The sequence below is a fragment of the Hemitrygon akajei genome, chromosome 5 (genome assembly GCF_048418815.1).
Source record: "Hemitrygon akajei chromosome 5, sHemAka1.3, whole genome shotgun sequence".
Lineage (NCBI taxonomy): Eukaryota > Metazoa > Chordata > Chondrichthyes > Myliobatiformes > Dasyatidae > Hemitrygon > Hemitrygon akajei.
Window position 1 is genome coordinate 56,181,751 of NC_133128.1, and position 13,271 is coordinate 56,195,021.

General features: G+C 39.2%; 1 protein-coding gene across 3 annotated transcripts in view; it reads right to left on the reverse strand.

Moving 5' to 3' along the window:
- zbtb20 (zinc finger and BTB domain containing 20) overlaps nt 1-13,271 on the reverse strand; it is a 341,450-nt gene that overhangs the window by 60,521 nt on the left and 267,658 nt on the right. For all 3 annotated transcript variants that reach the window (XM_073045598.1, XM_073045596.1, XM_073045599.1), the window contains one exon: nt 13,040-13,123. The gene's annotated coding sequence lies outside the window, so the exon portion shown is untranslated. The remainder of the gene's footprint in view (nt 1-13,039; nt 13,124-13,271) is intronic.

A 13,271-nucleotide genomic window follows, 5' to 3' on the forward strand; every position in this document is an offset into this window, starting at 1 on the left:
TCCCAACCACTCCTATGTTGGATCTACAAATGAAGTGCTCTCAGAGGTTCTGGCATAATCTACTGCAACAATCAATTTCATCAATACTACTCTTATTTTCACTAAATGAATAAATGCCTCTCAGATCTCCACAACCTTCTCATCAATGCCCTAAAATTTAAATGTTCTTTGCAACAATCACAGATCCTAGTACTGCTCAAATATTTTTAGAACCTGCTTTTCTTTAACTTATAAGGATGTAAACACCCTATGCAGAGATGACAGAAGCAACAAATATTATAGATATTTAAGGAGCATTTTTGATGGAATTAGTAGCTCATCAAATTCAAGCAAGTTGTTATTAATCTTTCTCTTCAAATTATTCCCTTTCATCTGTGCTATACTATGCTACACAGTGAGATGTAAATCTGTATGGTCTCTGTTTTCATGAAAAGCCTTCCAATTGAAGCACTTAGTCTATATATTTTGTAGTCAGTGATGAATTAATGACACTCACTGTTTATTATAGCATCAAGCCCTCTGTAGACTTTTCTACTGAAAACTAAATGTGCTCTAACTTAATAAAAGGCATTCTTAGTTAGCACCCTATCAACTAGTGCAACCCACATTCAGGGAGTTATGGCCCTGGACCTAAAGATCTTGCCTATTTACATTTGACCTCCATAAGTGCATCACCTCACCTTTGGCCAGATTTAAGTCCACCTGCCATTTCTCTACCTATACCTGCAACTGACCTATATTCCACAGTATCCTTTGGTAATCTTCTACATTACCCCCAACAGCACCAATCTTTGCATTATCTATTAATTTACTAACTCACCCATCTACCTTTTTATCCATTCATACACTTATATGTATCACAAACAGCAGAGGTCCTGTGGAATACCACAAGTCACAGACCTCCAGCCAGAATAAATTTTATCAACCACTATACTCTGTCTTCAATTGGTAAGCCAATTGCAAATCCAAAACGCCCAAATTCACTTTGTGTCCCATGCATCTTAATAGAAAATTGGTCTTTTCTCTGTGAAGCTTTAAATGTTCACATAACAGAAATATGGAGCTACACAAACCAGGATTAACATATGTAAATTAGGCACCATTTCCTCAAATATATAGTACAAATGCCTTAGTTTAAATCAGATTAAAGGAGAGAAATAAGCCCATAACATTTTTAGAGAAAAAAATATATTTGTGCTACACAAATTACTAGTGTAATTCCCCATTCTACTCGGATGCAATATATCTTGTTTTGCAAATAGAAGATTGACTAACAGGAAAGAGAATAGGCACATATGTCTTCTGGTTGACAAAAATACTGATTGGTGTATCACAGGCATTGTTGATGGAGCGTTAACATTTCGCAACTTATATAAATGACTTGGATGAAGGCACCAAACATATTGTTGTTAAGTTGTTGATGAAACAAAGATAGACAGAAACTAAAGTGTGAAAAATGGCATAAGGAGGCTACAATAAGGATAGGAATATGTAACTTGACGAAGATGCAGCAAATAATGTTATATGTGAAATTGTCCATTTTGGCAAAAACAAAAACAAGTTGATATCCTACAGTCTGATCACTAAAAGCAAAGGGAAGCTAAGAGAATGTTATCATTTCTTGCTAGGACAATTCAAGATTATACTCTAGTTACATAGACACATGGTGATACAACACCTAGAATACTCCCTATTGATTTATTTACTGAGATACAGCAAGGAATAGGCTCTTTCGGCTTTGGAGCCAGATCACTCAGCAACCCCCGATTTAGAAACATAGAAAACCTACAGCACAATACAGGCCCTTCAGCCCTACCTTAGAAATTACTAGGCTTACCCATAGCCCTCTATTTTTCTAAGCTCCATATACCTATCCAAAAGTCTCTTAAAAGACCCTATCATTTCCACCTCCACCACTATTGCCGGCAGCCCATTCTACGCACTCACCACTCTCTGAGTAAAAAAACTTACCCCTGACATCTCCTCTGTCTCTACTCCCCAGCACCTTAAACCTGTGTCTTCTTGTGGCAACCATTTCAGCCCTGGGAAAAAGCCTCTGACTATCCACATGATCAATGCCTCTCATTATTTTATACACCTCTATCAGGTTACCTCTCATCCTCTGTTGCTCCAAGGAGAAAAGGTCAAGTTCACTCAACCTGTTTTCATAAGGCATGCTCCCCAATCCAGGCAACATCCTTGTAAATCTCCTCTGCACCCTTTCTATGGCTTCCACATCCTTCCTATAGTGAGGCCACCAGAACTGAGCACAGTACTCCAAGTGGGGTCTGACCAGGGTCCTATATAGCTGCAACATTACCTCTCTGCTCCTAAATTCAATTCCACGATTAATGAAGACCAGTACACCATATGCCTTCTTAACCACAGAGTCCACCTGCGCAGCTGCTTTGAGTGTCCTATGGACTCGGACCCTAAGATCCCTCTGATCCTCCACACTGCCAAGAGTCTTACCATTAATACTATGTCCAGCCATCATATTTGACCTACCAAAATGAACCAGCTCACACTTATCTGGGTTGAACTCCACTTGCCACTTCTCAGCCCAGTTTTGCATCCTGTCAATGTCCTGTCGCAACCTCTGACAGCCCTCCACACTATCCACAACACCTGCAACCTTTGTGTCATCAGCAAACTTACTAACCCATCCCTCCACTTTCTCATCCAGGTCATTTATAAAAATCACGAAGAGTAAGGGTCCCAGAACAGATCCCTGAGGCGCACCACTGGTCACCAACCTCTATGCAGAATATGACCCATCTACAACCATTCTTTGCCTTCTGTGGGCAAGCCAGTTCTGGATCCACAAAGCAATGTCCCCTTGGATCCCATGTCTCCTTACTTTCTCAATAAGCCTTGCATGGGGTACCTTATCAAATGCCTTACTGAAATCCATATACACAACGTCTTCTGCTCTACCTTCATCAATGTGTTTAGTCACATGCTCAAAACAGTCAATCAAGCTCATAAGGCACAACCTGCCTTTGACAAAGCCACGCTGCCTATTCCTAATCATATTATGCCTCTCCAAATGTTCATAAATCCTGCCTCTCAGGATCTTCTCCATTAATATACCACTGAAGTATGACTCACTGGCCTATAATTTCTTGGGCTATCTCTACTCCCTTTCTTGAATAAAGGAACAACATTCGCAACCCTCCATTGCCAGAGGCTCAGCAATCTCCTCCCTCGCCTCCCACAGTAGCCTGGAGTACATCTCATCCAGTCCCGGCGACTTTGATGCTTTCCAAAAGCTCCAGCACATCTTCTTTCTTAACATCTGCATGTTCAAGCTTTTCAGTCTGTTGCAAGTCAGCACTATAATCACCAAGATCCTTTTCCATAGTGAATACTGAAGTAAAGTATTCATTAATTATCTCTGCTATTTCCTCCGGTTCCATACACACTTTCCCACTGTCACACTTGATAGGTCCTATTCTTTCATGTCTTATCCTCTTGCTCTTCACATACTTGTAGAATGCCTTGGGGTTTTCCTTAATCCTGCCTGCCAAGGCCTTCTCATGACCCCTTCTTGCTCTCCTAATTTCCCTTTTAAGCTCCTTCCTGTTAAGCCTTATAATCTTCTAGATCTCTAACATTTCCTAACTCTCTGAACTTTTTGTAAGCTTTTCTTCTCTGCTTGACTAGATTTCCTACAGCCTTTGTACACCACGGTTCTTGTAGCTTACCATAACTTCCCTGCCTCATTGGAACGTACCTATGCAGAACTCCACACAAATATCTCCTGAACATTTGCCACATTTCTTCCATTCTGTTCCCAATTTAATCTTCCAAGTTCCTGCCCGATAGCCTCATAATTCCCTTTACTCTAATTAAACGCTTAACCCTAGCGTAGTCACAGGAAAATTTAGAAGACCAATTAACCTACCAACCGGTACATCTTTGGACTGTGGGAGGTAACCAAAGCACCCGAAGGAAACCCACACGGTCACGGGAAGAATGGAGAAACTCCTTACAGACGGTGGTGGGAATTGAACCCAGGTCACTGGTATGGTAAAGCATACTGTCAACCATTACGCTATCGTGCTGTGCATAGGAGGATGTTTATGTATTGGGTACATTGCAGAGAAAGTTTGATGCTAATAATCTGAATCTGAATCTGATGTCTCATGAGGGAAAATTGGGTGGAATAGGTTTGTACCTGTTGGAGTTTAGAAGAGTAAGAGATGGCTTAATTGAAATACAAAATCCTGAAGAAATTTTACAGGGTAGATGGAGAGAGTATGTTTCATTTTGTTAAAGAGTCTAATACTGTTTTTTTTTAAAAAAGGTGTCATTTATTTGAGCTAGAATTTTTTCTCTCAAGAGAACTGTGACTCTTTGAAATCTTTTAAATAAATGTGACAAGAGCCTGAAATATACCTGAAGAGAGTTTAGTGTTAAAACAACAACAGATCTCTCCCCTTTCCACCCCATGATAAAAATACCAAATGGAAAGTAAGGTCCAGTTAATTGAGGATACAGTACCACATGAACTCACCATTCAGCAGTGGGACATGGGGCTACCATTTAAAACCAAGATTAAAAACTAAGAAAAACACAAAATGCTGGCAGAACTCAGCAGGCCAGACAGCATCTATGGGAGGAGGTAGTGACGACGTCTTGGGCCGAAACCCTTGCCCAAAATGTTGTCACTACCTCCTCCCATAGATGCTGTCTGGCCTGCTGAGTTCTGTCAGCATTTTGTGTTTTTATTTATTTCCAGCATCTGCAGATTCACTCGTGTTGCCTTAAAAACTAAGATTTCAACTTTTATAATGCTTTGAAATGAAAAAAATTAAAATCATGCCCTGAGAATAGTACTACAGTGTTTTGAAAAAATGTTCAGCCCCAACCTGTCAACAACTTACTAAACATTAAAACCAAAATTGCAAGGCTGAATATGAATTCATTCCCCTTTGTAATTACTATGTTAACTTTTCTCAGGTGCAATATACTTCCTTACCAACTCACCTAATTTGTTGATGTAGAAAATTGGAGGATCACTTGTTTTCAATGTATTCATAAGAATAAATACCTCTTCTCTTTGCAAGATCCATCAGTATGGTAGACTTTTGACAGACAAAAGATCATTAAACAAAAGACAAGGAAATGATAATAGAGAAGCACAAATCTGGTGAAGGGTACAAGGCCATCTCAAAGGTACGGAACATACCTCGGAACTCAGTGCAATCCATCATGAAAAGTGGAAAAAATATGAAACCATAGCCACACAACCTAGGTCAGGCCACCCCTCTAAACTTAGTCATTGGAGAAGAATGGCACTTGTAAGAAAGGCTCCTGTGATGCCAACAGTGGCTGCAACAGTTCATAGTTCCACAATCTCTGAGGGCTTGCACAAAGAAGGGTATTTATGGAAGAGTGGTTAGGAAGAAGCCATGGCTAAAAAAAAAAAAGTCTATCCTTGCCCAATTAGGCTTTGCAAAGCATCACTTAGAAGATACTGTAAAGATATGGAAGAAACAGAGAGGCGGAGGAATTTCTTTAGCCAAAGAGTGGTGAATTTGTGGAATTTGTTGCCATATGCAGCTGTAGAGGCTAGGTCATTAGGTGTATTTAAGGCAGAGATTGATATTTTCTTGATTGGATATGGCATCAAAGGTTATGGGGAGAAGGTTGAGAACTGGGATTGAGGAGGAGAAAAATAAAAGATCAGCGATGATTGAATGACAGAGCAGACTCGATGGGCCAGGTGGCCTAATTCTGCTTCTATGTCTTATGGTCTAAGGTCTTGTGGTTGGATGAGAGTAAAGTACAACTTCTTGGCCTTAACACAAAGTGGCACATGTGGTGTAAATCTAATACTGCACATCAGCCAGGTAACACAATTGCTACTGTAAAATATGGTTGAAGTAGTATCAGCCACTGAAATCTGGTCAGTATTGATGGGAAGATAAATGCTAATAAATACAGAGAGATCCTGGTCTCTGCCCAAAGGTTTAAGGTGGGGAAGGAGTTTGTCTTTCAGCAGGACAACAAAAGTGGAAAAAATATGAAACTGCCAGCAAAACTCAAAGCAAACTGCCAGAACAACCATGGAGTGACTTCAAATGAAGTAAGTTGATGTCCTTGAGTGGCCCAGAGTCTTGATTTTAACCCAAACATCTCCGGCAAGACCTCAAGACTGCTGTCTACCGCTACACCCCAACTAACCCAGCATAGTTTGTGCAATTTTGCAAGGAGGCATGGGCAAATCTTACTCCATCACGTTGTGCAAAGCTGGTATAGACTTTTCCAACAAGACCACTGGCTGTAATAGCTGCGAGAGGTGATTCAATGAAGTACTGAGCAAAGGGGGATGAATACTTTTGAACTGCTGACATTTTAGTTTTTGATTTTTTTTTGGTTTTTCATGCTTTACAATTTTTCCTGTTATTTCAGGTCAGCCGTGGAATAAAATGAGTATGCAATCCACACATAAAAATTCCCAGTTAAATTAATTAAAATCTCTGGTTGTAATACTCATTTATGTGAACAAAGGGTTGGGGGCTGAATAATTTTTCAAGGCACTGTATATCTTAATTCTTTACTAAACATGAAAATTAAGCTAATTTTATGGTTGAAATATTTGTGGACATTTACAGAAAAGAATTTTGAACTATTATTTCATCTTCCAGGTAAAGCTTCTGCTGTGAGCTGTACAGAGGCTGTTTTGTGCTCCTTTTAATAAGCAGCTCATTAAAGAGTAATATCTATATTTGTGCATTATTAAAAGAAACTAAATATAGCAACAGAATTATATTAACCTGTAATTTAGAAAGGATTTTTGAAATTACTGTACAACTAAGCTCAGAACATGTTACTGAACAAAGAGAACAAAATACACTGAATAGGTGATACGAATAACTGAACTATTCGTGATGACCTGTCATAATAATCCATCACAAGTCATCCTCACTGCTTTACAAGCCAAGAGCAGGTAGGGTCCCAGACCATAGACTGTCTGACTGAATACATCTCATGAATATTCTGCTGCTAGCAACTGAAGAGATCATTTCCTAATGCAAAAGGACTACTCAGCCACCACCTACTCCAACTTGCTTTGTCTTCGATGCTAATTCAAGTGCACACAGAGAAGTCATAATTTGAGAAAATGTCAGCGACAGTCTGGACTTGGAGTTGGGAAAGTGGTGATTAGAACCAGGTGATGAACAACAGGGCAAGTTAAAGACAGGGAATAGGTATCAAGGATGATACAGATTTTAGAAATAGGAGTGGGGTACAAATGGGATGGGCTGGAGAGAACAACATTTTCCGAAGAGTCTGCAGTAGGAGTTATGGGACCCAATGAAGAAAACAAAATCAAGAAAGTTGTTGTGATACAATGGTTAAGCAACCCAATGTTCTACAAAAACAATCCAAAACCCCAAATTTAAATTCCACTATGGGTACCGTAGAAGTTAAATTTAGTTAGTGATCTCGAATGTAACCACAAGTCTCATCATTAGCAATGATGCTCATGAAACTACTGGATTGCTTCAAAAACTCATTTGGTCCTATTGTATCATTCAGGGAAGGAAATTTGCCATCCTTAACTGCTCTAGGCTTTATGTGACTTCAGATTCACGGAAATGAGGATGCATCTGTACCAGAAGGATGTTCTGTTCAGGGACAATTGGGGAGGGTTAATAAATATATCTTAGTCAGTGATGCCAATGTCCCAGAAATAAACAAATAAAATAGGAGAATGAAAATTCTGACTAGAGGGTGCACACAACTAGGCAATTAACATGAATGAGATAAATATTTGTTTGAGGAGATTAAATGGATATGAAAAAAGGAGTTAACAATAAGCCACACCTTGAAACCCAAGGCTAAGTGGGTTGCACTTGCAGGATTTTTTGAGATTTACAAATATTAGCATTGAGCTGATTCTAGGGCAATGAGTCCTGTGTGAAGGTCACTGGGCATTTGACTTACTCGCTATAAACCCCTCTCCCCATCTACCACTTCACTTTGCCACTCTTACTGATTCCTATTTGAGCCTCATTGTGTGGAACGGTCCCTTAATTCACTAACAACCACTCAAATGCAAAAGGTGCAAGGTTTGAAAGGTAAAGCTACAGATAACATGTTGCAAAAAACTACCAGATCAAACTTTGAAGAATGGTTTCAATCATAGTTGACTATCTTAAGAACAGATATTGACTTTTGTTATAAACACTGGAAAGATATTGCTGAATCCTGAATACTAAAACACTATTCAGGCAGCTGAAACAGGATATTTATTCTTTCCTACTGGTATAGAAGATCGTGTGTGAAGCCTTCAGGTTTTCAAATAAACAGATCATCACCTTTCTCAATTTCAGGTCAAGATTGAGTGAAGGTTTTGAATATACGGCACTGTGAAATACGTACAAACAATGTTGTAAATATATAGTACACTACAACACAGAAACTCAACCCATCCGGTCTGTACTAAACTGTTAATTCTACCAAAACCCATCGACCTGCATTAAGACCAAAGACCCACTTGACAAGAGATTTAGCATATTTAACTTTTTATAGCAACCAGCTGATAAACAAAAATGTAATCAACCATCACAAAAGTAAGACAGAAGTCAAAAATCATTGGATCACAAAGCTGCACAGAATTGTAAACAGAGCTAGTGCCATCATGGGCACAATGATCCCCATCTTCAAGGACATCTTCAGGTGGTTGTTTCTCAAGGAAGTGGTGTTCATCACTAAAGGACCTCACAATCTTGGACAAGCTGTTCTCTCATTATTACCATCAGGGAGGAAGGCACAGGAGCCTCTAGCCCCAAACTCAATGATTCAGAAACAGCTTCTTCCCCACTGCCATCATATTTCTCAATAGTCCATTAACCCAGAAGCACTATCTTGTTATTCATTGCTTGCATTATTTATTTATTTTGTAATTTATAGTAATTTTATCTTTTGTACTGTAATGCTGTCACAAAAAAAGCCTATTTCACATCATATAAGAAAGGACGGACTTCCTGGAAGTACTGTTTTGGGCCCTGAATGGTGGTGAGGGAGGAGACGTAGCACTTGTCACGCTTGCAGGAATAAGTACGTGAAAGAGATCAGTGGGGAGGGATAAATGGACAAGGGAGTCACGTAGAGAGCTATTTCTGAAGAAAGTTAAGATGTGTGTAGTGGTAGAATCCACAAGTTATGGAGAATAATGTGCTGGATACAGAGGCCAAGTAGAGAGGTGTGGTATGTCAGGACAAGGGGAAATCTATCTCTATTATGGTGGTAGAAGGATGGGGTGAGGGCAGATACATAAAAAATGGAGGACATCTCAGATGTTCTCAAATGAAAGCCTCATCCTGAGGACAGAAGCTTTAGAGACAGAAAAAATGAGAAAAGAATATAGCTTTCTTCCAAGTGTCAGGGTGGGAAGAGGGTGAGTCAAGGTAGCTGTGAGAGTCAGTATGTTTGTAAAAGATAATCAGTTGATAGCAATCTCCTCACCAATGGAGACAGAGAGAACAAGAAAGGTGTCATAAACTGACCAAGCAAATTTGAGGGCAAGGTGGAAGTTGGAAGTAAAATTGATGAAACTAATGGCATGGGTGCAGGAAGCAGCATCAATGTAGTGTATAAACAGATGGAGTACGTTACCAGTGTAGGCTTGGAACTCGGACTGTACTATGTAGCCGATGAAAAGGCAGGCCTATGCCATACCTTGGGATTGGAGAAAATAGGAGGAGCCAAAAGAGGAATGGTTGAGGGTGAGAAACAGTTCTGCCAGATGGAGAAAGAGGGTGCAGGCGGAAAGGATCTTGTTAAGTCTGTTGCCCAGTGAGGAGAGCTTTAAAGCCTTCCTGATCTGGGGGGGGGTTACATCAATAAATGATTTGTCCAACATTTTACTTGCTTGAGCACAGTGATATCTAAATGCAGTGCTTTAATCCTTAAAGGAATTCTGCAAGGAACAAAGAAATAATTTCAGCGAAATAACAGTTCCAACTACTCTCCTGAAGCTTTGTGCCAAAGCAAAAAAATAGCTTCCTCGATCTCTCTGACTCAACTGCTGTAGATAATGTAGACAAAAGAAATCAAAGAGTTAATGCTCCATGATTTACATATAAATCAAAAACAAAATGATGAGAAACTTTTAGAAGACTTAACTCATATTTTTTTGAGATTATCAACTGGATACATTTAAAATTAATGATGGAAATTTGAAATTGTATCAGATAATGTTGGAAACATTCACATTTGCATCACCTTTGGAGAAACAGTATTATTGGACATGGATACTGCTGGCTAAAACTGGCTGTTTTGATCTTGAGCAGTTTGTGTTTCAGCCAGTCTCTACCTGCTATAACGTGTCTTTGAATGCAAAAGACCAAATAACTGAACAACAGATGAAGAGTCTCTGTAACTACACATTATCAATGATGGGATGCAGTCTTGGTCGGATTCTCCGTTATAACCCTGAGAAAAATCACCATTCAAATATAGTTGAAAATTGCAGGCCTTGTTGACTGCAAAATTAATTGCAGACATTTAAAAAGTTTAAATCCTTGACAGCCAAAGAAAATGACAGACTACCCCCAGTTATACTTAAGAGATGTTACAGGGCCTCTGCACCAGTCACCTGGGGGCTATTCACAAACTGGACTTCACCTTACCACTTGAGGTCAGTAATGTTAGCCTTTTACATCTGGCCTAGAAAAGCAGAGTACGTGGAAACCACACTCAGAGGCTCGGAAGAATATAGCCCTGTTCAAATGCATCAAAAGTTTGAAATGTTCAAATACACATTCTGATCTATAGTGTTGCTTACGTTTCTCTTTTGACAGATGTTGTCAGCTATTTCCAGCATTTTCTGTACTTATAAACTAGAAATGAAATAAACTCTAAAGCAATTACATTTGTTATAAGAGAAACAGATGTGTTTTCAGATAACAACAGAATTAGTCATAGAACAGTACAGCACAGAAACTGGCCCTTTGGCCCATCTACTCTATGTCAAAATATTCAACTGCCTTGTCCCATTGACCCGTATGTGCACCATAGCCCTCCAACCAAACTAAATTTCTCATAAATGTTGCTATCGAACCTGCATCCACCACTTCCGCTGGTAGCTCATTCCACATTCTCACCACTCTCTGAATGAAGTTCCCCCCTTAACCCATAACTTCTAGTTCTAGTCTCACCCAACCTCAGAGGAAAAAGCCTGCTTGCATTTACCCTATCTATACCCCTCATAATTTTGTACACCTCTATCAAATTACCTCTCATTCTTCTATGTTCTAGGGAATAAAGTACTAATCTATTTAATATTTCCCTATAACTTAGATTTTCAAGTCCTGGCAACATCCTTGTAAATTTTCTCTGCTCTCTTCCAATATAATCGATATCTTTCCTGTAGGTAGGTGACCAGACCTGCATACAATACTGCAAATTAGGCCTCACCAATGTTTTATACATCCCAACTCCTGTACTCAATACTTTGATTTATGGAGGTAAATGTGCCTAAAGCTCTCTTTACAACTGTGTCTACTTGCAATGTCACATTCAAGGAATTATGAATCTATATTCTCAGAACCCTCCTGGTTCACCACACTCCTCAGTGTCCTACCACTCACCTTACAAGTCCTGCCCTGGTTTGTCCTTTCAAAGTGTCTTGTCTGCATTAAATTCCATCTGCCTTTTGTAGCCCATTTTTTCAGCTAGTCCAGATCCCACTGCAAGCTTTGATACCCTTCCGCCCAGTCAACTACACCCCCAATTTTGGTGTCATCCTCAAATTTGCTAGTCCAGTTATCATTATCATTCAGACTGCTGATAAGTAAAATATTAAACAGAACCTGAGGGAGAATATTTTTCCTCAGAGGATGGTGTGTATGTGGAGCCAGCAGAAATGGTGGATGTGAATTGCATTACAACACTCAAAGAGGAGTTTGGGTAAGTGCATGGATGACCGGGGTGTGGGGGCGTGGGGGTGCTATGGTCCAAGTGTGGGTCGATGGGACTAGGCAGAGTAACAATTTGGCACAGCAAGATGGGCTGAAAGGCCTGTTTCTCTGCTGTAGTGCTCCATTACTCTACATTACTTCTTTGGAATGCATTGGTTTAATAAAATTTGCTCTGATTATTTTTGGTACATCTATAATTTATAGAATATCCCTGCTATATATAATCTTGTACAACTAATGAAACATTCTCATTTTATGCAGAAAACTAATTGAGTAAGGCAGATTTAAATGAACTAGGGCTTTGCTATGCCCTTGCTTTTGCTAATGATGCTTTTGGTACTGTGTAAAAAAGTGTCATGGAAAGTCAAAGCACAAAAGGTGGCTATTCAGGTTCTCAGTCTGAAACAGAAGACATATTTCATTGTTCTGATTTTAATCCACAACTACAAATTCTTCATATTGAGCACTCGGGAACAGTGCCCCACTTCCTGCACTCCTTGGGATCCCATTTCCCAAGCGCCCTTGAAACTCATCCGGGTCCTGTTTGCTGCACTCACTTTAAACTTTAAGTTCACTGCAGCATTTATTATGTTCTTGAATAAAAGGTGCACTAGACTATTAATTAAAAATAACATCCAATAGAATTATAGAACACCACAGCACAGAAACAGCCATTGCCCATCTAGACCATGACAATCAATTTGCCTAGTCTCATTGATCTGTACTCAGACCATTGCCCTCTATACTACTCCCCGAAAACAAGCCAGTCTTGCATCATCAAGTCCCAGGCATGCTGGATTAATAGAGTTCTACTGTAACACTTTTCAAAGAGATTTTAGACATTCCCTTTAGTATTCCAGATCTTGGCAAATTTCCTCCTTTATCAATAATTTAAACTCTAGTACTTATTTCTCTGAATGTTGATTCTGTTACTGGAGGGATCAGCATTTCTCTATCTATTCTCTCTAAAAAAAATAGAAAAACATACGTTCAAGGTTACCTTCTTTCATTTACTTTTGTACACATTTGATAAAACTAGCCTAACCACGTCACAGAGTACTCTTTTAAATCAATTTCTAAAATGCAACAGAGTAACTTACAGCAAATAGTCTGCGATGAACTTTATCCTTTACACATGGTAGTCCAATCTCATAAATAATACCGGGCACTTCTACTGCTGTACACTGAGGAAAGAGAACGGTATGTTAATATGCATATAATTCAATTATTTACTTTTATTGTATATTACACTATCACTGAGGAAGAAACAAAAAAACAATGTTCTCGCCAGAATTCAAAGTCCACAGTAATTATTTCCTATAAATGATCAAG